Raw genomic sequence first — 23358 nt, forward strand, 5'->3', positions numbered from 1 at the left:
TGTTTAATTCCCCACATCTTTACTGTCCGGCTTCACTTCCACTCTTCACTGTTCAATAACAACAGACACGGTGAGACTGGAACTTTAAAAAAAAATCAAAATATATTTATTTCACAAAATTGATGGATACACACAGTTCAATGCTAATATCACAGTTACAATTCAAAACGATACAAAACTGATCTTACACACGACGGTTCCATTATTACAATTCAACACACAGTACATATCTTCTAATACAAAGTGAAATGGCCTAACATGGTCGCCTTTCCCCATAGAGCCTTTGCGCAGACCGAACCTCGCTTCAGTCCATCCCACAGCACGTAGGCCGGGACCTTGGAGTGCACCAGTCGGCAACACTCGGTCGTGGACAGCTCCTTCAGCTGGAAGACCAGCCGGTTTCGGGTAGACCCTGGGGGCACCTTAACCGAAATGATGGTCTTCCAGCAGCAGTTGATATCCGTCTTGGTGTGTGTCCCGGGGAACTGCCCATAGTGCACAGTGTCTTATGTTACCGAGCTGTTGGGGGTGAAAGCCTCTTCGACTCCACGGTATAGAGGTCCTGTCTCTGTGGAGGGAGGTTATCACCTTTTACCCGAATACACGGATCCATTCGCTCACATTGATGTCAGTGTTTGGCAAACACTGTCTTATGTCTTTCCCACACCTGTCGAAACTTGGGGTCAGAGATGTCGGAGGTAATTTCACCTTCACTGCTAGGGCGGTAAACTGACGGAGCAGAAATTAAAATCGGGCCGGTTCCATAAGGGGCGGGGGATCCGCTCTACTAGTTCAGGCCCCAGCGATGGTGAAAATTTCCCTTCCTGTTTCGAACCGAAGGAGTTTAAAAAATGGACCAGCTTGTGAGCTTCCAAGATCGAAACTCGGGCGTAGGTCAGGAAAGGTGTGGCCAATTTTAAGCATCCCCGCCTGGCGGAAATGGGGTGGATGAGGCTAGTAAATGGTGTCAGATCACTTACCGCTCCTTTAACGCTGTCGTTCCAGCCTCCGTCATGGTGGGTGGGGTCCTGAGAAGAGCTGCCGGAGCAACACCTGTTTCCGGTCAGGCCACGTGTAATATGTAAATCAGAGTATTATGAGGTGCGCGGGAGACCATTTAATGTTGGGTACAAATGGGTGGAAGAGCCGCCCTTTCGATGGGCATTGAGAGGTCCAGAACACTGAGAAGTTTCTTTTTAACTTATATTTACTGGTGCAAGGAGGAACCGGACAGATTTTCCTTGGCCTGCTGCCGCCGTGAGAAACCTTCCAGCCCGTGATCGTCTCGGAAATGTATCCGGAGGTTTCCTTATAGATCAGTGCAAAACACCAGGCCCAGCCTCATGTCCCATTAAACTCCCTGCAGTGAGTAAATATTGCTGCAGAGCAGCTCAGAGAGGAAACGATCTCCGGAACTCCCCACTGGAGTTTGAAATTACATTAATATTTTACCAGTAAGTAACGGTCCGGGTGTTGGTCCATTATTATTCTGTTCTGGTCAAAACAAATGTCCCAATGAACAGGACGCTGTCTGACCCTGACAGCTCACCCTCAGTCCATCCCACCGGGCAGTGTGTGTGATGGGAAATAATCATCAACCGAAAAAGATGATTTGACTTGATTCTTCTCAGGATTAAACATTTAATATTGAAATAATTTTATTTCCAGACTAATAACAGCAAACCATTTCATGTTAAAATCACATCTTGTATCATTTCACAACACCGCATTTGTTTGGGTAAAATATAATTCCAGTCTGGTATTTCCAAATTTATTTGAAGTATTGGATTGAAATCAGTTACTTTAGTGAACTCATAGATGTCAATGGATGGTAAAATCAGGCACGATGAACAAAGGGCGTCCGATCCGCTCCCGCCCGTCTTATGCCACCGACAAAAGCGAAAATCTATCTATTAGACTTTTTATTTAATTTCTGATGAAAGTCTTTGGACGTTTCTATGATTTAACTAATGTAACTATTAGATTCAGTGGGTATTTCACCCCGTTCTTCAGCTCCTCTCTGAATTTATTCTGGGTCACAGCATAAATACACGTGTTGGTGCAGGAACTGAGAAGTTGAAGCATGAATCCGGCTGACTGCATATCACTGGCCGTATAGTACTGGGCGTTGGTTATATGCAGAGAGATAACATAAAAAACTTCTGTGCTCCATAACAATATAAAACTGCCTGATATACTGAAAAGTAAAATGATGGATTTCCTTCGGTTCTCCATCTCTGGATCCTTGTGATTCTCTCCATTGCTGCGGCCCCGGAGTCCCCTGCGGACTCTACTGGCCGCTAAAATGTGCCTGGCGGTGAGAACATTGAACAGCAAAATCAGAATGAATGGGAGACAAGGCATTAAAACAAGATTAAACAAGTCAAACGCTGCCCATGCAGGTGAAGTGAAAAAGGTCGGTTTCCAGACACAACCCCGGGGTACATTGTCCATTATATATTCCGGGTCAAATACAAAGTACCAGGGAATGTTTAGTAAACAGCTCAGCGCACTCACCACCCCGATAACAGCAGCCGCCGTTTTCTCGGTGCAATATTTTGTTTTCAGCTTCTGACAACTAATGGCCACAAATCGATCAAAGGTGAAAACCACTGTGAACCAGACAGAGGCAGCTGTGGCTGCTAAAATCAGGGTGGCAATGAGGCGGCACACGGGGGTAATGGTCAAAAATGAAACTGGGAGATAAATGTGAACAATACCCGCCATTATGACATCAGTGAGAACGACCAGGAGATCGGCCGCTGCCATTCCCACCAGGTAGCGAGTGATACATTTGGAGAGTCCGCATTTTCCTCGGGACAGGATCACAATCGCCACCAAGTTGACTGTAATAGAGAGAAACGGAAGCAGAGAAATTACTGATCAGACCTGGAGCCAAAGCAGCAGTTTGAGAAGATCTGGGGTGAAATTTCCAGCTTTGTTGCTGCATCAAACGTTGAAAACTGATTCACTGATCTGGGTAACGCTTTCGGGCAGAGAAAATGTTTTTAAACACAATTATCAATAAGAAATTGGGAATTTGATACAGAAAGTGAATAAATTGAGTACCGGATCCACTGGAAGAACCGAGAGAGGGCGCAGTGCCGGTGCAGAAGGGAGAAGGGGTTTCACTGAGCCGATTAAATCCGGACTTCGGTTCCAGATGGACGAGAAAGAGAATGATGGTCGAGAAGGTGAGGGGACAGATGGAGGTACTGCTGGTTTGAGAGCGGAAAGGAGCTGGCACAAGACGGGAAAGACCGAGGTCAGTTGCCTGAGTTTTAGACTTCGGATCAGTTTGGAAGTGGCAGCTGGAGACTGAACCAGTGAGTGAGGTTGGGAGGGAGACAAAGAAAAGCGCATGTCGTAGCTCGAGGGGTGTCAGCAGCAGATGGTTTGTGAAAGCGGATAAACTGAAGCAAAGGATAATGAGACATAGAATTCAATGCAATGGGAGGAGAGGCTGGGATTCACAGGGAGAGACTGCAGTAGAGTGTTAGAGGAAATCTAATCTATAGATCCCAGTAATACAATCTAATTAATAAATTCAACCATTAATATTCGTGATTATTGGTGAAAGGTAGCAGCGAACATAATGTGGTGGATAAATTTTCTTTGCACATTCAATGAAACTTAAATTAAAATGCAGTAATTTAATTAGCCTGGCTCTTTATTGAATTCAGCTGACAAATAGCTTTTAGAATGCAATATCCTAATAATTCAAAGCGATGAAGAAATCATTGATTTTATTTTTTAAATACATTTCAATTATGTTTATATATTCAATCAGTAAAAAAGTAAATGGAGCATTCACATAAACAGACTGAGGACCTGATAGTGATAAACACACCAGACGCGAGTACAATAAAACTCTCACAATCTGACAACATCCTAATGACACCTTCAAGTCACATTTCCTCTAATAATTGTATTGGAAGTTTCAGCAGCTGATTCCGATGAATTATTTACACCGATACAAATCTCTCTCTCCCCCTCCCTCTCTATCGCTCCTCTCTATCTGTCCGCACTCTCTCTACTCTGTATCAATGCCGCTTATCACATCCGAGTAAATCCTAACATCCTGCGCCTGCTTTCTCTTCACCAGCCCCGTGTTCCAACGACCCTATTCTTGGTGTCAGTTTGTTAAATGGTGAGGCCTCTGTGAATAGTTTAATGTTTCTACAGATCATCCAAGTCTCTACCTGTTCACCTACACTGTTCACTTCATCTACACTGCATGGAATAAACAGAATCGAAGGCCTCTTCCAGAGACACCTCACAATAATAGAAATTCTTTCCCTTGTAATTACAAAGTACAGCGTTAGATGGCGGCATTGTTCAATTAATAAAACGCCAACATCACCGCTTCTGCTTATTATCGACAGATAAACAGAAGGACTCATGATTCCAACAGATAAAGTGCAAACTGAGACAAGACATTTCAAAACATTGCATTTTACAATGAATTCATCAAGAGTGAAGCAAGGAATGAGATGTGAAAGAATCAGCCGCAAACTCTGTTCAGTAGCCAGACATCTGGAGCTGCGTCAGATACACACACAATGAAATAACATTTTATAACGGTGATAACCAATCAATACATTGATATTCCAGTTAAACTGAACCATGTTATTGTGGAGGAAGGCCATTTGCGCTGCCTCCTTGTAACACTGAGACCGTGAGCTGTCTCATTATCAATCACTGAAAAAACATTTATGAAAAAAATTCAGGACAGGTTAGTTCCTCAACATAAAACTGTGAGCAGCTCCTGATGGCCTGATACCAGCTCTTAGCTCATACAGCTGATTCCAATACATTCAGTACAGAGAATAATCCAGTAACAATGCCAGGGTTGGAAAGACAAATTCACAACAGATGTAATGAAATTGCTACACGACCGAACGTTTAGAAATTAAGGACACACCATTTTTCAACAGTACATTCAGTGCATTGAATAATCCAGTAAAAATGACAGGCTTGAATATGTAAAGATCATAACAGAGATAATGCAGCTTCTACAAGACCGAACGTTAAGAAGTTAAGGACATACCATTATTCAACAGTACATTCAGTGCAGTGAATAATCCAGTAACAAATCCAGGTTTGGATATACAATGTTCATTACAGATATAATGCAGCTGCTACAAGACCAAAGGAGCAGAGACTTTAAGGGTGCAATCATTCAACTGATAGAACAGAACAGGTAGCAGTGTAAAACATGACTGGAGAAAAAATAATTAATCAAGTACAGCAGCATAGTTAACAGCAAATTACAATATTTATAGATGCGACAATGTCTTACCTGGAACTCCAATGGCTGCAAGAACAGGATAGTAAATGCGTTCTACCTGAAACATTAGTGAATATCCCATTTCTGAGAAAAGCAGCGACTTCTGCTGATCTGAAAAGTGCAGCTCCAGCAGGCACTCTGAGCTGGTACATTGCAACAAGCCTGATTTATACAGGGGATAAATCTCCACTGACACAGTTATACCCCTGATCATTGCTATTAGTTACAGCCACTTGAACAAACACATTATGTCAGCGGCTTTGTCTACAATGTAAATAATGAAATAATGACGTGGATATATCAAAAAATATCAAAGTTCAGGACATTTTCTTAATGAGACCTCTCTCAGGAATAACGTTAAAAGCTGTCCTCAGAAAGGACTGGTCCAACAACAATGAGCGGCTTCATTTAGTTTTCATATAATTGTATTGACCATGTTCACTCCTGCCCATTCATGTATTAATTTTATCGATTTCTCCGCGTGTGCATTGAATCCAGGGACACAAGCAGACCCGTTTCACTCTGTTCCTGCAGTTTCCCAGTTGAAATACGAATTTTGAGTGCCTGACACGGGGACAGTTAAAAGGCACGTTGAGGATTGCAGCCGAGAAATGACTCTGGGTGATATTAAGGGTCGGACACTGAATGAGCTTCATTGCCATTTCTCTCTCCGTTATTTTACTGCAGATGTTTAACCGTTTATTTTAAATTGGTTGACGGCTCCAGTAGAATTGCTGACGTGTAACCCCGAGCTGAACTCATGACCCGATTTGATCTCCGAAACAAAGGCCCCGTGTTTACCTCACTCGCCTCCATTCCTTCCTCAGCCCATTGCCATTGAATCTCTCATCAATGCCTCTGTCCACTCCAGACTCCATTCCTCCAGTTCATTCCTCGCCGGACACCCCACGTCCACTTTCCAGCCTGCAGCAGGTTCTGCTCGGTCTCACAGACCTCACTGACTCCCAGTTCCCGATCGCCAAACATTTAAAATTTCCATCCTGGAATTTAAATCCCTCCATGACCATTCCCGCCCCATCTCTGCCCTCTCCACAACACCTACAGGATATCCACCTGTACGGCCTGATTCATCGATCACCGGGCTCTTTTGGTGTGACTACCCTCGCCTGGTTCCACTCATCTATCTGATCATAGCCAGAAGAAGCTTCTCTTCCCACCCAATCACTGTTATATCTGATGTCTCTAAAGGTTCAATTCTTGGCTCCCTCCTCTTCCTCATCCTCATGCTGCCTTTTGGTGACATCGTCCGCGGACATGGACCAGCTTTCAGATGTACGCTGACAAAACCACCTCCTCTCTTCACTCTTCCAATGTCTTTGTGTTCTCAGAGCGATATTCTGTTTTAGATGAGCCACGATTTCATCCAGTTGAAAATGGTGAAGTCATGGTCTTTGACCCCACAATCTCGACATCTTGGCCAAGAAGTCGATCCTCAACTTTCTCTTTTTGATTGATGAGTTCCTCACCAATCACCCAACTCCTTAATGACGTGCATTGGCTTCCAGTCTCCTAAGCTTGCATTTTATTTTTATTCTTTCTTACTCTTAAATCCACCAGAACCCCAGCCCTTCAATCTCTGTAATCTCCTCCAGCCCCACAGCCTCTCCCAAACAATCAGCTCCTCCACCTCTGACCGCTTGTGCATTCTATTTAACCTACTTTTGACGGCAGTGCCTTCTGCCGTATCGACGCTTCAGAATGCCTTCCTTACGCCCCTCCTTCTGCCCCTCCTAATTTCAAGTGTCAGCCGTTACTCAGTTGTAGCCATATCGCCTCTGTGTCAGAAGTTTTTGAGTTCAAGTCCCACCTCAGAGATTTGAACACATAATCTAGGCTGACACTGCAGTGTGGTACTGAGGGAGAATTGTACTGTCTGTGGTGCTGACTTTCATAGGACAAGTTAAACCGAGTGCCCATTTACCCTCTCAGGTAGATGTAAAAGATCCCACGGCAATATTCGAAAACAAACAGGGGAGTTCCCCCGATGACCTGGGCAAAATTTATCCCCCAACCAACATTCCTAAAACCGGTTTTCTGGTCATTTATCTCATTGCAGTTTGTGGGAGCTTGCTGCGTGCAAATTGGCTGGAGCGTTTCCGACACGACCACAGTGACTACATATCACAATGTACTTCATTGATTCTAAAGCTTTTTGGAAGTTGTGAGGTCTTGAAAGGCGTTATATGAAGGAAAGTTGTTTCCTTCTTTCAGACCTCCCATGGAAAACTTCTCTTGCTTCAACCTTTTACTATCCCTTCAAATATCCCCTTCTTTGGCCGGAGGTCCATTTTTGTCTGATTATACCTCAGTAAGGCAGCTTTGGATATTTATCTATGTTAAATCCGCTCTCTAAATGCAAGTAGTTATTGTTATATTTCACCATCCTCCGCTCTCTCCATCCCACTATTGGTGGCCATTCCCTCAGACATCTAAACTCTCGTAAACCAACCTTATCCCCTCCGTCTCTCTATTTGCTTCTCCTCCTTTTACACCCGCCTTAAACCCACACCTTGAACAAGGTTTTCGCCAGTCATTCTAATATCTTAGAGTCATAGAGTCATAGAGTCATACGGCACGGATAGAGGCCCTTCGACCCATCGTGTCCGCGCCGGCCATCAAGCCCTGTCTAATCTAATCCCATATTCCAGCATTTGGTCCGTAGCCTTGTATGCTATGGCATTTCAAGTGCTCATCCAAATGCTTCTTGAATGTTGTGAGGGTTCCTGCCTCCACAACCCTTTCAGGCAGTGAGTTCCAGACTCCAACCACCCTCTGGGTAAAAACGTTCTTTCTCAAATCCCCTCTAAACCTCCCGCCTTTTACCTTGAATCTATGTCCCCTTGTTATAGAACCCTCAAAGAAGGGAAAAAGCTCCTTAGTATCCATCCTATCTGTGCTCCTCATAATTTTGTACACCTCAATCATGTCCCCCCTCAGCCTCCTCTGCTCCAAGGAAAACAAACCCAATCTTCCCAGTCTCTCTTCATAGCTGAAGCGCTCCAGCCCTGGTAACATCCTGGTGAATCTCCTCTGCACCCTCTCCAAAGCGATCACATCCTTCCTGTAGTGTGGCGACCAGAACTGCACACAGTACTCCAGCTGTGGCCTAACCAGTGTTTTATACAGCTCCATCATAACCTCCTTGCTCTTATATTCTTCTTATTCCTTTAGTGACCGTTTTTACCCACTCCTCCGTGAAGCACTTTGGGAATCTTTATTTCATTAAAGGCGGTCTGTGAATACGAGATGTTGTTGACTTTCATTGGAATGTGTTCATTAGTTATCCACTGTATGAGCAAAAGTAATTTCTGTGCTAATATTCTTGTACCAGAGAGAGATGTATATAATAGACGGATCTATTGATATAAATTAACATTGGTAACTACTCGTGGACACTGTTTTGTTCGAACAACATAACTCGTTTATCGACAAACATCGCATTGAAAAAGGTTTGTAGAACTGTGAGGACTAGGGAGGAAGCCATTAGGGAGACCTCTATCTAAGATGAGACCAGTTGCAGTGACGAGGATTAAAATTATTAGTTATTTGTCTTTTTCTCTTTGGTTATAATCGATGTTACTGCTCTCTCGGGCTGATGACTATGATGTAGCTATATTTGGATAAAGCCCGTAGTTCCAGAACAAAGTGTCCAGTTTTGACGTCCCATTATAGAAACAACATTGATGCCACAGAGAGCACAATGTAAATTCTCTCGAATGAGGCCAGGGAAGGGAAACTTTAACAGAACAGATTTGAAATACCGGGATTATGTCTACGGAAATAGTAAAGAGGACACTTAAATTTTAATGATGGAGGCTTTTGATCGAGTAATAGAGAGTTACTGTATCCTATAGTTGTGAGGATTTGTGATAGAGTAATAGGGAATTAATGTATCCTCTGGTTGCGAGGATCAGTGATAGAGTAATAGAGAATTAATGTATCCTCTGGTTATGAGGATCAGTGATAGAGTAATAGAGAATGACTGTAACGTCTGGTTGTGAGGATCAGTGATGGAGTAATAGAGAATTAATGTATCCTCTGGTTATGAGGATCAGTGATAGAGTAATAGAGAATTACTGTATCGTCTGGTTGTGAGGATCAGTGATAGAGTAATAGAGAATTACTGTATCCTCTGGTTTTGAGGATCACTGATAGAGTAATAGAGAATTACTGTATCCTCTGGTTATGAGGATCAGTGATAGAGTAATAGCGAATTACTGTATCCTCTGGTTTTGAGGAACAGTGACATGGGAATTAATCTAGTGAACCTTCTCTTTGTCCGTGTCTGGTCAGCCACCTTTTCTTACCACACTTCCGTTTTAGACTTTGGGCAAATATTTGTCTTCCACATTTTTAATCTTGTTTTTAAAAAAACACATTTATATTCTACATCGCTTTTATCACTAGCCAGTAGTTTTAGCCAATTAACGTGTTCTAAATCTTCAGCCATTTTCGTGAACTTTGCCATAATGTAATCTGGAATGAGTTGTAAATTTTCAGTACCTTTGGTTCCATCAACCTATTGGAACCTTATAATATCGTGGTCACTGTTGCCCAGGTTTTTCCCCACAACGAGGCCTGATACGAGCTCAGGCTCGGTATTCAACACTCGATTAAATATATGATTACCCCGTGAAGAATTTTGGACTTTTCAATATGAATATTTGACTTGCTAAAGGAGCAGAGTTTAGTTGAACACACGATGGAACACAGAACGATTAGACTTGACTGTTCAAGACTGCATTCTGGGAAGATTGAGCAAGTTAGGAAGGTTTAATTTTTGCTTCAGATTTTTTCGAAGCTTAACTGAGGCGATGTACTTTCGCCGAGATAAGGGATGAGGTTAAATTTAAGGCGGCTGCCGAGCTGGGCCTTGAAAGTCTGAGGGAAACTGTCGTAAAGATCAGATGCTGCAGCATCAGTTTGTTTGAACCATGGGAAAGAGAGAGAGGGAAAGGAGAGAGAGTGAAAAGTTCCAGCAGCTTGTTTTTACCAGCGAGGATGAGAAAACATTTTTCCTCATTTTCCCTCGAGTTTTTTTGACAATTATTTCAATTCTCTGACCTTTGGTTGCCGACCCACTTGCCAGTGGAAACAGTTTATCACTGTTTGCTCTACCAAAACCACTCATTGTTTTGAATATCCGTATTCGGTCTCGCCTTAACCCTCGCTGCTGTAAGGAGAACAATTCCAGATTCTCCAATCTCTCCACATAACTGAGTCCTCATCCCTGGTATCGTCCTGGTAAACCTCCTGTGTACCCTCTCCAAGGCCTTGACATCCTTCATAAAGTTTGGTGCCCAGAATTGTAACACCATACTCCAGTGATTTGTAAAGGTTCAGGGTGAATTCCTTGCATTTTATTCAATGTTCCTATTTACAAAGCCACGTGTCCCTTCAGCTTTCTTAACCGCCTCATCAACTTGCCCTGTCACCTTCAAAGATCCATAAATATGCAGCTCCAGGTCCCTCAGCTCTTCCGCCCCCACAAAATAGTACCGTTTCGATTCTACTGCCTCTACACGTAGTTCCTCCTAAAGTGCATCAATTCGCAGTCATCCGCATTAAGTTGCACCTGCCATGTCTCTGCCCTTTTTGTCAGTCTGTCTATGTTCTCCTGGAGGCTGCTACTATCCTGCTCACTATTTATGTTTCGAATTTTGGATACAATTGTGAAAAGATCCTCTTGGATTCGCCTCACCTTCAAACACAAGGAGAGGCAGGACTTCCGTTACGTCGAGGAAAACCGAATACTCGGCACACGATAGCATTCAATGGAAGAGCGCACGCTCCGTATCAATGGTTCCGAACCCAGGGCTGGATTACGGAGCCAGTCAGAGATTATTCCACTTTGACAGATTGGGGAGGACCTGGGACAAGAGTTTAGACTGCGAGGAGGTAGCAATAGGCTGGACGTTAGGCGGTTCATCTTTTCCCAGTGAGTAGTGAGCACCTGGAATGCGTTGCTGGCTGGTGCGGTCGATGTTGACTCTCTGTCTGCCTTCTCCAGGGAGCTGGATCAGTTTTTCGCTGGGGCAGAGGTCACAATATATAAAAGGTAAGAGGATTTACAGTTAGTGTATGTACAATCCATGTGATCTCCTGGACTGGTTTCGATAAACTGAGTGGGTCGGGGGGGGGGGAATTTTCCAGTGTATTCTATCCCTTAAAGGCCCTGGATTTTACTCAGGATCTTTTTCTCTCCCTGGAGATTACAAGGGTGCGGTCGGGGAGAGGTAATGATGCTCCAGCAATCACGAGTGAGGGGCAGGCCTGATGGACAAGCTGGTCTTTTACTACCCGTCATTTCCATTTGTTCGTCCACATCTCCACCTCGTCAAGGTGTTTTCAATGAAGCGATCTTCACACAAACACACAACTGGGGCATGCCCTGCGTCTGTCTTTGGTGAAACGAGTCTCAATGTCTCTGTGTCTCACGTTATTCTCCTCTGAAGCTCAAGGGCTCGAAATATTCTTGCAGGCCTCTGCTACAATGTTTCTGAGAATTTCTAGTTCCGCCCAGTCGTCCGCTGCAGGATTATGTGGCTGTTGTCTGCTTGAAGCACAAGAGGAGATGATTTTAAGCCCAGTAAATCATTGCGTGGTCTTAAGACAGCAAACACTCAGTCCTTCTACCCTTGGTTATAGGTCTATTGAAATCGGGGTTGTAGCTCAATCGTTTGCGTGTATATATTTCTGGGTTCACATACCTAAAACCTCTAAAATTGTTTTTTCACCAGAATATCCCACAAAAAGACGAACCGTGCTTCGAGAAGGAAGCGCGTTACAACTTCTGAGACAAACATTCAATTGTTCCGGAGCAGGCCTTCATCTCACGGTCCCGTGAGCAGTTCAGCTCATCGCAGCCGCTGACTGGCCGGATTAAGGGCTTGGGCATAGATCCTGAGACCTCATACACGCGAAGCATGCGGTCTATCACTGAGCTACATCAGCAGATAATAAGGACCTCTAACCAAGTGTAGAAGGACTGAGTGCCTCACTTTCCTAAGGGCACCCGAGGATTTACTGGGCTGAAAAGCATCTCCTTCTTTAATCATCGGCGACAACTATACCTGAGGTTTGCAGACCTGATTCAGATGTAGTTGAACAGAAGAAACCAGGTCTCGCCACTCAGATAAATGAGAAAGGGAGCATTGAGAAGAAATTCTGGGAGAGGGGGTAGAGCCTCCTTGGACTGTGCTGACCATTATTTCTGTTTCAGGTTCCCGTTCTTCGGACTGCACGCTGGACATTGCACCGTAACACATTCCGAACAGTCGGCGGCTGCTATGAGCTGAGGTGCTGAGGAGACCGTGAGATGAAGTCCTGCTCAGGGGCAATTTAATGCTTGTGGAGCCTCAGAGGTTGGAATCTGCGGCACTCCGAAATCAAGATTCGCCTTTCTGTGGATAATTCTGGTGAAAAAATATGTTTGGAAATGCTGGGAATTGAACCCAAGACCTCGCTCTACAACTGAACTACACCCCCATGTAGCAGCGATTGCCAACGCAGAACTGATTGCCTTTAATTTATGAGGGCACACAAGGTTTATCTGGGCTTCAATTCATCTCCTTTTCTGCTCCAACCAGACAATTAAACATTAAGTTTGCGGATCTGATATAATTGTTGGTGAACGGAAGAAACCAGGCCTCGGCACTCAGAACAATGAGAAAGGGGACGTTGAGAAGAAATGCTGGGAGAGAGGGAGAGCCTCCTTTGGCTGTGCTGTAACCATCCTTCCGATTTCAGGGCACATTTTTCGAACGCTTCCGTTATAAGTCACTTTGCTTACGGTTGGACGGGGCTCGAAATGCTCAGGGACATTGTAGCAGAGGCCTGCTAGAATATTTCGAGTCCCTGAGCTTCAGAGGAGGGCATGGTGAGGCGCGGAGATCATTGAGTCTCATTTCACTATCGACGGTCGCAGGAATTGCCCCAGGTGTGGTTTTGTGTTTAAAGATCACTTCACTGAAAAAACCATGACGAGCTGGCGTTACAGACGGACATGATGGTCAGGAAAAGACCAGTTGGTTCATCAATCCTGCCTCACATGCCTGGAGCATCGTGACCAGACACTTCCCACCTACACCACCCGCCCCACCCACCGGAAACTTGTAATCTCCTGGGAGCGGCGACAAATAGAAACAAATCCTGCGCCAATAAGGAGGGGGCATTCTGGGAAATTCCTCCCCGAATCCTTCAGGCGATCAAATCGAGTCCAGTGGATCACACTGACCATGTGCCGGTTAACTGTAAAACCACTCGATTTCTATATGATGCGATCTCTGCCTCAGTCAAGAACTGGTCCAGATGCACCCAGAAGGCAAAGAGAGACAGTCAGCACCCACCACACCAGCCGGCAATGCATTCCAGAGACTCACTACTCTCTGGGAAAAGAAGAACCGGCCAACATCCAGCCGATTCCTACCTCTGTGTGGTCTAAACGCCAGTCCGATGCTCTTCCCAATCTGTGAAACTGGGAATAATCTATTTCTTCACTCAGACGGTGGAGGCCAAGTCACTGAATATATTTAAGAAATATAGATTTCCACACACGGAAGGCATCAAAGCGTATGGAGAGAGAGCGGGAATATGGTATAGAGATGGAGGATCAGCCATGATCATATATAATGGCGGAGCAGGCTCGAAGGGCCGAATGGTGATCCCATTTTCTCTGTTATTATCACTGGGCACGCTCTCCAGCCGCGGGATGGTCGCCATTTCAAAGGCGTGTGCGTGCTTCCATTGCATTGTATCGTATCGGATGCAGAGCGTTCGGGTTTTCTCGAGGTGAAGAAACCCTTTCCTGTTTTTGTGTGCAAAGGTGAGGTGAGGACAAAAGGATCTTTTCAAAATTCGAAACATAAAGCGTTTGGAGATACCGGGGATTGAACCCGGGTCCTCTTACATGAAATCATGTGCTCTTCCACTGAGCTACATCCCCACAGCAAAGGAACTTCAACTTTAGAATTAAAAAGTGGGCTTTCGTCTCTGTCTCTCCCGGACAACGAGATGCCCAGTTGTCACACGTGCTCCAAATGTTCAACCTCTGCTTCAGTTCACGGGGTTTCTGCTCCTCTTTACTTTGAACTTTCCAAGAAAAGTCAGCGGAAAAAAAAATACAATTGCCAATAGTCAGTGACGAGGCTGATATCCAACCTCTGAATCATAAAGTGAGATGGATGAATGAAAGAGTGTCAAACAAGAGCTGTGACTGCTCGCTCGACATTGCACTGTCACAAATACCGGTCAGTCGGCAGTTGCTGTGAGCTGAGCTGCTGAAGTCCTGCTCCGGGACAATTGAATGCTTGTGGAGCCTCAGAAGTTGCAATTCGCTGCGCTCAGAAAGCGCGATTCGCCTTTACTGTGGTTAATTCTATTGAAAAAAATATTTTTTGGAGATGCTGGGGATTGAACCCAGGACCTCATACATGCGAAGCATGCGCTCTACCACTGAGCTACATCCCCAGATAAAATAAATAGCTACCCAAGGAAAGAAGAACTGATTGTTCTCATTTTATGAGGCTCCCCAAGTTGGGTATGACGCGTGATAGATTATTTCCAGTTTCAAAGATTGGGGAGGAGCAGGGAACAGGTGTTTAGACAACACAGAGGTAAGAAGAGTCTGGATGTTAAGCGGTTCTTCATTTCCCAGGCAGTAGTGAGTCTCTGGAATGCATTGCCGGCTGGTGTGGTGGGTGCTGACACTTTGTACACTTGGCTTAAAATCATCTAGTTTTCTGCTCCAACCAGACAATTAAAGATGAAGAATGCGGACCTGATACGACTGTGGGTGAACGGAAGAAACCAGGCCTCGGCACTCAGAGTAATGAGAAAGGGCGCGTTGAGAAGAAAGGCTCGGAAAGGGGGGAGAGACTCCTTGAACTGTGCTGTAACCATCCCTCCTATTTCAGTGCGCATTTTTCGAACGCTCCCGTTATCAGTCACTTTGCTTTCGGTTGGACGGGACTAAAAATGCTCAGGCACATTGTGGCAGAGGCCGGCAAGAATATTTTGAGTCCTCCAGCTTCAGAGGAGGGCAAGTTGAGGCACAGAGAGCATTGAGTCTCATTTCACGATAAAAGGCCAGGTGTGAGTTTGTGTTTTTAGATCACTTCACAAAAAAACACCTTGACGAGCTGAGGTTACTGACGGACATGATGGTAGGAAAAGACCAGCTGGTTCATCAATCCTGTCCCACATGCCCGGAGCATCGTGACTGGACACTTCCTACCGACACCACCCGCCCCATCCACCGAAAACATGTAATCTCCTGGGAGCGATTACAAACCAGACAAAAATACCGAGCCAATTTCTATAAAATTCCTCCCCGACATCCTCAGGTGATCGAAACCAGTCCAGGACATGAGAGTGACCCTCCATAGGTTAACTGTAAAACTACTTACCTTCTATATGATGCGATCTCTGTCCCAGTCAAGGACCGATTCAGATCCCTCGAGAAAGCTGACAGACACTCAGCACCCACCACAGCAGTCGACAATGAAGTCCAGAGGCTCACCACTCTATGAGAAATGATGAACCGCCGAACATCCAGCCAATTCTTACCTCAGTGTAGTCTAAACGCCTGTCCGTTCAATTCCAGACTCTGAATCATAAAGTGAGTTGTCTGAATGACAGAGCGTCAAACAGGAACGAGAAATGAGAAATCCTCGTTCGACATTGCACCGTCACACATTCCGGTCAGTCGGGGGCTGCTGTCAGCTGAGCTGTTGAGGGGACCGTGAGATGAAGTCCTGCTCCGGGCCAATTTCATGCTTGTGGAGCCTCAGAGGTTGGAATCCGCGGCACTCCGAAATCAAGATTCGCCTTTCTGTGGATAATTCTGGTGAAAAAATATGTTTGGAAATGCTGGGAATTGAACCCAAGACCTCGCTCTACAACTGAACTACACCCCCATGTAGCAGCGATTGCCAACGCAGAACTGATTGCCTTTAATTTATGAGGGCACACAAGGTTTATCTGGGCTTCAATTCATCTCCTTTTCTGCTCCAACCAGACAATTAAACATGAAGTTTGCGGACCTGATATAATTGTGGGTGAACGGAAGAAACCAGGCCTCGGCACTCAGAACAATGAGAAAGGGGCGTTGAGAAGAAATGCTGGGAGAGTGGGAGAGTCTCCTTTGGCTGTGCTGTAACCATCCTTCCGATATCAGGGCACATTTTTCGAACGCTTCCGTTATCAGTCACTTTGCTTACGGTTGGACGGGGCTAGAAATGCTCAGGGACATTGTAGCAGAGGCCTGAAAGAATATTTCGAGTCCCTGAGCTTCAGAGGAGGGCATGGTGAGGCGCGGAGATCATTGAGTCTCATTTCACTATCGACGGTCGCAGGAATTGCCCCAGGTGTGGTTTTGTGTTTAAAGATCACTTCACTGAAAAAACCATGACGAGCTGGCGTTACAGACGGACATGATGGTCAGGAAAAGACCAGTTGGTTCATCAATCCTGCCCCACATGTCTGGAGCATCGTGACCAGACACTTCCCACCTACACCACCCGCCCCTCCTCCGGGAAACATGTAATCTCCTGGGAGCGGCGACAAATAGAAACAAATCCAGCGCCAATAAGGAGGGGGCATTCTGGGAAATTCCACCCCGAATCCTTCAGGCGATCAAATCGAGTCCAGTGGATCACACTGACCATGTGCAGGTTAACTGTAAAACCACTCGATTTCTATATGATGCGATCTCTGCCTCAGTCAAGAACTGGTCCAGATGCATCCAGAAGGCAAAGAGAGAGAGTCAGCACCCACCACACCAGCCGGCAATGCATTCCAGAGACTCACTACTCTCTGGGAAAAGAAGAACCGCCGAACATCCAGCCTATTCCTACCTCTGTGTGGTCTAAACGCCAGTCCGATGCTCTTCCCCAATCTGTGAAACTGGGAATAATCTATTTCTTCACTGAGACGGTGGAGGCCAAGTCACTGAATATATTTAAGAAATATAGATTTCCACACACGGAAGGCATCAAAGCGTATGGAGAGAGAGCGGGAATATGGTATAGAGATGGAGGATCAGCCATGATCATGTATAATGGCGGAGCAGGCTCGAAGGGCCGAATGGTGATCCCATTTTCTCTGTTATTATCACTGGGCACGCTTTCCAGCCGCGGGATGGCAGCCATTTCAAAGGCGTGTGCGTGTTTCCATTGCATTGTATTGTATCGTATGCAGAGCATTCGGGTTTTCTCGAGGTGAAGAAACCCTTTCCTGTTTTTGTGTGCAAAGGTGAGGTGAGGACAAAAGGATCTTTTCAAAATTCGAAACATAAAGCGTTTGGAGATACCGGGGATTGAACCCGGGTCATTTTACATGCAAAGCATGCGCTCTTCCACTGAGCTACATCCCCACAGCAAAGCCGCTTCAACTTTAGAATTAAAAAGTGGGCTTTCGTCTCTGTCTCTCCCGGACAACGAGATGCCCAGTTGTCACACGTGCTCCAAATGTTCAACCTCTGCTTCAGTTCACGGGGTTTCTGCTCCTCTTTACTTTGAACTTTCCAAGAAAAGTCAGCGGAAAAAAAAATACAATTGCCAATAGTCAGTGACGAGGCTGATATCCAACCTCTGAATCATAAAGTGAGATGGATGAATGAAAGAGTGTCAAACAAGAGCTGTGACTGCTCGCTCGACATTGCACTGTCACAAATACCGGTCAGTCGGCAGTTGCTATGAGCTGAGCTGCTGAGCGGACCGTAAGATGAAGTCCTGCTCCGGGACAATTTAATGCTTGTGGAGCCTCAGAAGTTGCAATTCGCTGCGCTCAGAAAGCGCGATTCGCCTTTCCTGTGGTTAATTCTATTGAAAAAAATATTTTTTGGAGATGCTGGGGATTGAACCCAGAACCTCATACATGCGAAGCATGCGCTCTACCACTGAGCTACATCCCCAGATAAAATAAATAGCTCCCCAAAGAACGAAGAACTGATTGTTCTCATTTTATGAGGCTACCCAAGTTGGGTATGACGCGTGATAGATTATTTCCAGTTTCAAAGATTGGGGAGGAGCAGGGAACAGGTGTTTAGACAACACAGAGGTAAGAAGAGTCTGGATGTTAAGCGGTTCTTCATTTCCCAGGCAGTAGTGAGTCTCTGGAATGCATTGCCGGCTGGTGTGGTGGGTGCTGACACTTTGTATACTTGGCTTAAAATCATCTAATTTTCTGCTCCAACCAGACAATTAAAGATGAAGTATGCGGACCTGATGCAACTGTGGGTGAATGGAATAAACTAGGCCTCGGCACTTAGTCTAATGAGAAAGGTGGAGTTGAGAAGAAAGGCTCGGAAAGGGGGGAGAGACTCCTTGAACTGTGCTGTAACCATCCCTCCTATTTCAGGGCGCATTTTTCGAACGCTCCCGTTATAAGTCACTTTGCTTTCGGTTGGACGGGACTAAAAATGCTCAGGCACATTGTGGCAGAGGCCGGCAAGAATATTTTGAGACCTCCAGCTTCAGAGGAGGGCAAGTTGAGGCACAGAGAGCATTGAGTCTCATTTCACGATAAAGGGCCAGGTGTGAGTTTGTGTTTTTAGATCACTTCACAAAAAAACACTTTGACGAGCTGAGGTTACTGACGGACATGATGGTCAGGAAAAGACCAGCTGGTTCATCAATCCTGTCCCACATGCCCGGAGCATCGTGACTGGACACTTCTTACCGACACCACCCGCCCCATCCACCGAAAACATGTAATCTCCTTGGAGCGATTACAAACCAGACAAAAATACCGTGCCAATTTCTATAAAATTCCTCCCCGACATCCTCAGGTGATCGAAACCAGTCCAGGACATGAGAGTGACCCTCCGTAGGTTAACTGTAAAACTACTTACCTTCTATATGATGCGATCTCTGTCCCAGTCAAGGACCGATTCAGATCCCTCGAGAAAGCAGGCAGACACTCAGCACCCACCACAGCAGTCGGCAATGGATTCCAGAGGCTCAACACTCTATGAGAAATGATGAACCGCCGAACATCCAGCCTATTCTTACCTCAGTGTAGTCTGAACGCCAGTCCTTTGAATTCCAGCCTCTGAATCATAAAGTGAGTTGTATGAATGATAGAGCGTCAAACAGGAACGAGAAATGAGAAATCCTCGCTCGACATTGCACCGTCACACATTCCGGTCAGTCGGGGGCTGCTGTCAGCTGAGCTGCTGAGGGGACCGTGAGATGAAATCCTGCTCCGGGCCAATTTAATGCTGTGGAGCCTCAGAAAATTCATCTTCCTGTGGGCGGCGGGTAGGAGAGGGGAAGAGACGCCTTGGTGTGAGATTAGGCATTTTTAGCACAAAAAGCTTACATTTGGATTCGGAGTTTTCTAAATATAAACCATAGAGACCACTCACGTTTACATTAGGCATCTTAATACATAAACAGCAACCGGTTATAAACGTAAGATCGCTGGGAATCGGAGGATAGTCGCTGAGGATCATGAAATGGCCGAGTTAAAACTTACCCAGAATACGGAAGGTCAGACTGAGGGAGGCGATGCTGGAAGCTTTTTACACGGCAGGGTTGAAGCATTTTGCAGAAGATAATAGGCGACATTGAGAATGTGTTGAGAATATGTAGAGAATGCTTTGAGAATGTGTTGAGAATATTTAGACCTTGGACATGTCGACATATAGGGGTCTTGGGTCCGCACTTAACATGAGCAGTTCTGATGGGGGAGAGTCAAGGAATGTGAATAACAAGTAAAGATAAGGGAGAGTTTGCATGAAATGTGCGGTATGAAGAATTCTAGTTTTACATTTGAATTTGTAGAAGGACAGGATGGCGCGACAGAGAGGGAGAGAGAGACGGAGAAGCAGCCACCCGAGGGTTACAGCTTCTATCGAAAGCAAGACTGACGGTTAGTATCGTGTCCTTCTTAGTAATACTATGGCCTTAAACATTGTGTGTGCTGACACTTGCATATATTCAATAAAGGATTAATCACAACATATTGGTGTCGATTCTGAATCGATCTTATAAACTGGCGAGTGCGGCGTCGGAACTTGACATGAGATCATTTAGATTGAGTCAAACAAAGTGCCTCGGACGGACAAGGTGCGAAAACCAGTCCGTTAAGGCAGGAAAACCGTTTGGGCAGGAGCATGAGTTTTTCCCTCCAATACTAACGGTATCCATGGACACTATCACGGAAGCTTTTTGAAAAGAATCTGAGCGTCGTGATGGGCAGAGAAGTCTGTTAAGAATTGTCCAAGAGGTAACAGGTTTGAGTGAGACAAAGACTGTGAGCTTGAGACATTGACTCAGTACAAAATGGGGTTAAGTAGCGAACATCGGAATTTAAAAAATGGTTTGGGAGAAAACAGGATAAATTAGTTGATCACATAATAAAGAAGGAGAGAGGGGAAGATCCAATTCCTTTTGTAGTTACAAGCTACAAAAGTTATTTTGTTTTGCAGCGCACTGTTTCTTTAAAAGCCTGTGTGAATGTTCCGGTCCACTGTCTGTGGTGAAACTCTCTTTTTCAGCCTGCAGTGTAAGAATGGTACAAAGATTTTGTTTAGCTGCGAAGGCTAACTTTTCTTCAATTATATTCAGTATTTTTTATGCTCAATTGGAAAGGCGACTGAAGAAACAACAAAAAGAAAGGTAAAGTAATTTATTGGGTTTTTGTAAGCATTTGTTGTTTCTATAATATTATTTGTTTTGAATTATGTTAAGTTTAAGATATTGCTGAATTAAATTGGAGATATTGAGGTTAACAAATCTATTAAATAGTGAAAACGAGACTTTTATTGTGGCAACGGTGAAATTCTGATTATTGTAAATTATGTGAGAGTCTTTAGATCTCAACATGAGATTATCACATTAAAAGCAATTGGCATTTGTGAATTTCTCACAAATGCCAAGGAGTTAATGATTTGAGCTGGAAAAGGAGTTAATGTTGAGTGCAATTAGTTGGCATAGGGGTAGGCACAACCTACTCTTTTTAAAAAGAAATGTATGAACGAAAATGCTGTCATCCTTGACAGAAATGTGTTTAATGTTAATAGCGATGTTATTAATGATTTCTGCTTGTTTTAACAGATTTCCAAATCCTGAGGATAAAACGTTTGGTAAAAAGTCTGTGCCTTCACGGCTCATGTATTGAAAATTGGAAATCAAAAATAAGCTAACATTTATTTTCCAGAATGTAATTGTATTATGATCTTTGTATTAATGCTTAACGGCACAAAGATATTTTGGTTTTTTTTTAAGTTGATGTGAAAGCAGCGTGACGCAACCTGCGTGAGTCTGATGATATCTGGTTCCGCCTTCTTTTAACTGCAGAGAAATTAACCTCTTCCACAGGCAGCTGATTTAGATTTGTTTCTAGCATAAGATTAACTCTGCCCAAATATTCAAAAAGCAGCAACTTTTCTATTGCAGAATATAAACATATATCAGGAATTATTACATTTTTCAGTTTCTTAATTTGAGTGGATATTTCCCCACGTTGATGGAAGGAAATCAGGAATTGACAAATGCATGTTATGCAATTCACCCCTTGGGTTCTCAAGAACAACCACAGTGGATTTTCTGTTTTCTTCTTTTAAAACAGGTGAACATGGTTTTCGGAACCGAATGTGTGTTGATGTTGCAGGATTACCGAGAGCAGTTCTTTGATATAAAAGTGGCCTCACCGAGTTGCGGAGCCACCTTTGTTGGAAAAAAAAACATAGGTGTAGGAGGAGATCCAGGATTGTTGAGTATTTAAGACCTCATCGGCAGACATCGAATGTCACAGCGTTGTTACGATTTGGTACAAGACTTTGCCTCTCAAAGGCTCGGCTTTAACCCATTCAGGGTTATTTGTTATCATCCGAGATAGTAGAGTGTTCGAGTGGGTGGAGATATGAGAGTTATCTCCAAAAGTATTTGCAAGCACTGCTGGACAATAACCATAATTCCTGTTTCAGGTCCCCGTTTTTCGAACGCTGCCCTGATCGGTCAGGAAGCAGTCAGTTGGACGGGATTAGAAATGCTCAGAAACATTGGCGAGACCATGCAGACGCTGCGACAACGGATGAACGGACACCGCGCAACAATCGCCAAACAGGAGGGTTCCCTCCCAGTCGGGGAACACTTTAGCAGTCAAGGACATTCAGCCACCGATCTTCGGGTAAGCGTTCTCCAAGGCGGCCTTCGAGACACACGACAACGCAAAATCGTCGAGCAGAAGTTGATAGCCAAGTTCCGCACCCATGAGGACGGCCTCAACCGGGATCTTGGGTTCATGTCACGCTACACGTAACCCCACCAGCAAAAAGGGGGAAAAAATTTATATGTTTTTTAAAATTCTCTCTCTCTCTCTGCCATTTTAAGTTTCTTTCTGCTTGCCTGTGTAAAAGACACAATGTATATCGAGTGTACTGGGACGTTCTGTTCTCCGTGACTGGCCTGTTTGAATAACAACGACACCTTTTGATTGGTGTGATGCTGTCCCAACATTGTATAAGATATGCGATTTGAGAACCTTTTCATTCAATCATCTGACGAAGGAGATAATCTCCGAAAGCTTGTGATTTTAAAATAAATTTGTTGGACTATAACCTGGTGTTGTAAGATTCCTTACATTTGTCCACCCCAGTCCATCACCGGCATCTCCACATCACAGAAACATTGTAGCAGAGGCCTGCAAGAATATTTTGAGTCATTGAATTTCAGAAGAGGACGGTCAGGAGGCCAAGTGCTGCAACTGTTGCGGAGAGGCTGTTCATCTCTATAAGACCTACCCAAACCGCAGACGTAGCTACGCGCAGGCAGCGAGGTGCGAGTTGATGCAGGAGAAGAGACAGCCATCGTGACTTCTCCAGAGGAGGCCAGACCTCTCTCCCACCCATCACCAACCCCACCACCCCCTCCCCACACTGTGGACCCCCGTGAAACAGCTAAAGACCAAGAGGGGGACAAAGAGCCGCAAGGAAGCGTCGAGGAATGCAGCCAAACCCCAAAACTCAACCCGGAGACTATCCTTGAGCATACAGAGCCAATGAAAGGTGAACCAGGGGTGTGTGGGGAGGAAGGATGGAC

The 23358-nt window shown here is 44.8% G+C and overlaps 3 non-coding genes across 3 annotated transcripts; all 3 read right to left on the reverse strand.

Annotated features, from left to right (window-relative positions):
* Positions 1-14707: 14707 nt before the first annotated feature.
* Positions 14708-14779, reverse strand: trnaa-cgc (transfer RNA alanine (anticodon CGC)). Its single transcript has one exon. It is a non-coding gene; the product is annotated as a tRNA-Ala (tRNA).
* Positions 14780-17612: 2833 nt separating this feature from the next.
* Positions 17613-17684, reverse strand: trnaa-ugc (transfer RNA alanine (anticodon UGC)). Its single transcript has one exon. It is a non-coding gene; the product is annotated as a tRNA-Ala (tRNA).
* A 468-nt stretch (positions 17685-18152) lies between these two features.
* trnaa-cgc (transfer RNA alanine (anticodon CGC)) lies at positions 18153-18224 on the reverse strand. Its single transcript has one exon. It is a non-coding gene; the product is annotated as a tRNA-Ala (tRNA).
* Positions 18225-23358: the final 5134 nt, after the last annotated feature.

Source organism: Heptranchias perlo, unplaced genomic scaffold, assembly GCF_035084215.1.
Source record: "Heptranchias perlo isolate sHepPer1 unplaced genomic scaffold, sHepPer1.hap1 HAP1_SCAFFOLD_43, whole genome shotgun sequence".
NCBI lineage: Eukaryota > Metazoa > Chordata > Chondrichthyes > Hexanchiformes > Hexanchidae > Heptranchias > Heptranchias perlo.